The following is a 4965-nucleotide window of genomic DNA, read 5'->3' on the forward strand; positions in this document are numbered from 1 at the left end:
ATATCCTGTATTTATTTTACCAAAGGGGTTGGATCGTTTCCAAGCTCGCTGCGACCTAATTATGTCATGAAAAATATGCAAATGATTTACTTGACCAAACTTTGTAATTGAATCCAAAAACGAGACAATTACGCCCAGTGACTTAGTATTTAATCCTGACTCCGAGCCAACCCGAACCAACACTGAAACAACGTTTAGTCCTGATTAAAATATATTAAAATGATGAAATAATGCTCCTAAATTTACAGTACTCAAAATTTAGTGAATGGAGGCCACAACATGAAACGCTCTTTCGAGAGTCACTTTGGCACATTGCACCGTAAATTCTCGTACGACCTCTAAATTTAACCGAATCACAAACGGCCAAAAACATGACCTTCATAACATGATGAGGTACTATCCAGTACAAGGCCATAGGCTAAAAGCCAACCAAGAACTCGAAATCCACCTCTGAACCGTAGCACATCCTGCTGTCAAAAAAAATACAGCAGCTGTGTTAGCGTTTCCTTGCGTCGTTTGCGAGGCTAATGGCCATTGGGGCCTGAATCACCAACAAGAGCCTCTTCCCAACATCCTAAGGGTTGGCTTGAACCATGGCTAAGGGCCTTAGGCCAGCCACAATCCAAACCACCCCATGAATCATCCGAACATTCCCACCCGAGAGCCGAACCTGCGCGCGTGGGGAGTTGCAATCGTTCTTGCTGTCATGGACCGTTCCAGTGGACATTGATTGACCACGGCATGATCTAGAAATCAAGGGTTATGGTGTGAACCAGGGCTAAGGGCCAGAGGCCAACCAAGGTCCACCCCAAACCATAGAAGTCGAAACTCACTCACACAAATAGAAAAAATGAAACCGAGGGACATTTGTGGTGTTTGTTTTAAAAACCGATTGGGACGTGAACAAAGCCATGAAAGGGCATCTTGGTCACGTCCTAGACATGCCAAGGAGAGGTTCTAATCATGGCTATAGCCCCTAGGGCAGCCAAGATCGGCAAACATCTCCTTTGACAGCAAGACCAAAAATCGAATGCAAAAGGGACATGCGTGGGGAAGTTGCTGTCATTTCTGATTTCCAGCATGCATGGGACTTGAACTAATGGACCAACATGGTCTTCACACACCCTAGTACGTGCCTAGGTGCAGCCTTTGATGCCTGGAATCTAGCCAAACCCTGAATTCATCAAAAACAACAAAACCGTGAAGAACAAGTGGGGGCCGAAATTCTGTGCAGATTTTCTTATAGAGTTGCTATCCAGATTCAGTTTTGCCTTCTAAATCATGCACATGAAATGTTTTAAAATGTTAATATGACTTGATTGAAGAGAAAAGAAGGACATATACATGCCTGAAATTTGTTTGAATAAGAAAACAAACACTACGACGGCACGGCGCGGAGGAGACGGAGCGATATTCTTTCTTGTTTCTTGGTTGAAGGCTCACGATTTTCTTGCTGATATTCTTAAGAATTTTCGAATGGTGAGGGAGGTGAGGGAGTGTAATGGAATGAGGGAAGGCTACTAGGAAAATGAGGGGTCAAGAATGCTATGGAGGAAAGTTGCAATATCAAGGAAATAGAATGATACAAAGAATGATTTTCCTTCCTTCCTTCCCTCCTTTTGACTCTCGAAAATATGGGATTTGCTAGGCTGATTAGATGTTTTAATGAGGTGCACAAAATTGCTTAATTATTAATTATTAAGGATTAAAAATGAGGGAATTATCAAGCCAAGAAATGATTAAAGAATGATATCAAATGGAGGGTTGCCAAAATGAGCATGATTTGATTTGATAATGATGGGGCCGAAATTTTGCTTTCAAAAATGGGTAGGAAAAATTGCTTAATTAATATTTATTGAAGATTTAAAGTTGAATGATTTATTCTACCAAGGAGGGATAAGGTAAGGTAATCAAAATTGTGAGTTGACAATTTAATTAAATCCCTAAAAGATGATGGCCGAAAATTTGAGATAATGGGAGGCAAAAATATTGCTAATATATTGTATTTTAATTCTTTAGAGTTTTATCTACTCATTAAATATTTTAGTGAATTAATAAATTAATTTTGGCATAACATTATCTTGCATGCATGGCTAAATCTTTAAATTAAATTGCTAACATGTTAAGTTGAAATTTCTTAATTAATATAAGTCTAGATTACTTATCTCAATTGGTCACATATTTTAATTTAGGCTTTTAAATTAATTATTGAACCTAAAAGAATTTATTTAGTACTTACCTTCTAATTAATTAATTAAATTCTTAAACTTTTTTTTATATTAAATTAACTTATTATTTAACTTAAGTAAATTCTAAGAATGTTTTCAAATATTAAATTTTATCTCAAAAATCCAACTCCAGTCCGGCCTCACTTAATTAACTGAAAAGATAACAATTAAACTACTACATCAAATAATTAAATTTAAAGAGAAGAATTTAAATACTCATGCAATAAAAATCATTTTAATTTAAATATTAAGAATTATGCATGGCTTATACATAGTCAAATTTACGGGTTCTACAATCCTTCCCCCTTTAAAAGAAATTTCGTCCTCGAAATTAAAACTGACCGAATAACTCGGGATACCGACTCCTCATCTCTAGCTCAGACTCCCACGTAGCCTCCTCCTCTGAATGGTTAAGCCATTTGACTTTCACTCGCTTAACCAGCTTGTTCCGAAGCTTCTTCTCATGTCTGTCTAAGATCCGCACTGGTCTCTCTTCATAAGACAGGTTCGAAGTAAGCTGCAACGGCTTAAAGTTCAGGACATGCGAAGGATTGGTCATATACTTCCTCAGCATAGAGACGTGGAACACATTGTGTACTCCGGCCATATTCGGCGGAAGAGCAACACGATAAGCTAGCGTCCCTACTCTGTCAAGGACCTCGAAGGTTCCAATGCATCTCGGGCTGAGCTTCCCTTTCTTCCCAAATCGCATGACACCCTTCATAGATGCCATTTTCACAAAGACATGGTCGCCCACGGCGAACTCTAAATCTCTCCTCCGCTGGTCCGCATAACTCTTCTGTCGACTCTGAGCAGTCCACATCCTGTCACGGATCTGAGCTACTACATTGGCAGTCTGCTGAATAATCTCTGGACCCAACTCTGCTCTCTCTCCTACCTCATCCCAATGAACAGGATATCTACACTTGCGACCATACAAAGCTTCATACGGAGCCATTCCTATAGACGACTGAAAGCTGTTGTTATAGGTGAACTTCACTAATGGCAAGTTCGACTCCCAACTCCCTGAAAAATCAATAACACAAGCACGGAGAAGATCCTCCAATATCTGAATAACTCGTTCTGAGTGCCCATCTGTCTGAGGATGGAAAGCTGTGCTAAACAACAATTTCGTACCCATCGTCGAATGCAAACTCTTCATAAATGAGGAAGTAAATCTGGGGTCTCTGTCAGATACGATAGACACCGGAATACCATGAAGTCGGACTATCTCCCGGATATACAACTCTGCATATTGAATCATGGTGAAAGTCGTATTAATAGACAAGAAGTGCGCTGATTTGGTAAGACGATCAATAATCACCCAGATAGCATTTCATCCTCTGACTGACTTCGGCAACCCGGTCACAAAATCCTGAAAGGGGATCGGTTACGGTGACCGGAAGCGCAACGGAAGTTTAAAATTTTTATTTTTCATAAGAAATTTTCGGCCACCTTGATTTAATGTGTAGCAAATACAAAAACAACAAAATGTCATACATAGTGTTTTTAGAAAAATACCTATCAACCTCTTGAGGTTGATGATGGCTCCAACTAAGGTGTAAACACCTTAGCTCTTGTATGGCAAGAACTTCTACAAGCTTCCAAAGAGCACTCCTTGCTCTAAAATAAAGCCCACCACCAACTAAGTAGATCCCCTAATATTTTGCACTAGAAAAATATGAGGATTTTTCTTTAAGAAGTGAGTGTTTTCTCCAACCATTGAAGAACAAAAAATGGAGAGAATGAATAGTATTTTCGGCCACTATTCATGCTAGGAGAGAAGGAGAGACATTTTTTTGGTTTTGGGAAAAGTTAAAGTAAAAAAGTTGTATGCCAAGCCTTGGTTATACAAAAAGTTTTCTCCCAACGTTTCACCTCGCATGCATGCAAATCTTATTTGATTTTTAACAATTAAAAATCCATTGACTTAATTTAATTATCTCAAACATATTTGAGACTAATTAAAAATTACTTGAATTTACTCAAGTCCACTAATTTAAATAATTTATTTAAATTGAGCTCTACAAGACTCAATATGATTTAATCAATTCAACACTTGAATTAATTTAATTATTTGGACTCTACTAGGTCCACTAGTGTTTAATTAATTCAACACTTGAATTAATTTAATTTAGTCCATAATAATGTTTATGAAAATCACAATTTTCAAATACATTATTTATTTGGCCAAATTTTAATTTAAGAACACATTCATAAATTAAAATTACATTTCTCTCATAGAAGTCATACTTCTATTTTTCCTTACGCCTATAAACTCATTTATAAGCCGTTCAACACATTGAACTATTTTCTCCTTTATAGAAGTCATACTTCTAATTTTCCTTACGCTTATAAACTCCTTTATAAGCCGTTCAACACATTGAACTATTTTACTTCTCAACGGGATCTAGAAAGCTAGTACTTGTGTGGCCCTCAATGGTTCATTGATACAACTAGCCGTGGGTTCACATCTCCATGTGATTCGGACTAAACATGTCCTTATATTAGCATACCCCAATTGCTCCATTCTTATTTATCAACTCCTTGATAATAAGAACGTCAGAACTCAAGTCTGATAGTACCCAACCAATCATGTTAAACGCCTAGCAGCATCGCTTACATGATTCCCTAGGTATCAAATGATAGTGCCTGCAAGAACCATTCAATTATGGTTAGCGTACAGTACGGTCCCTTCAACTCATATATCCCGACCGATTCGACAACCATTGGTTTA

This window comes from Primulina huaijiensis, chromosome 18 (genome assembly GCF_012295235.1).
Source record: "Primulina huaijiensis isolate GDHJ02 chromosome 18, ASM1229523v2, whole genome shotgun sequence".
NCBI lineage: Eukaryota > Viridiplantae > Streptophyta > Magnoliopsida > Lamiales > Gesneriaceae > Primulina > Primulina huaijiensis.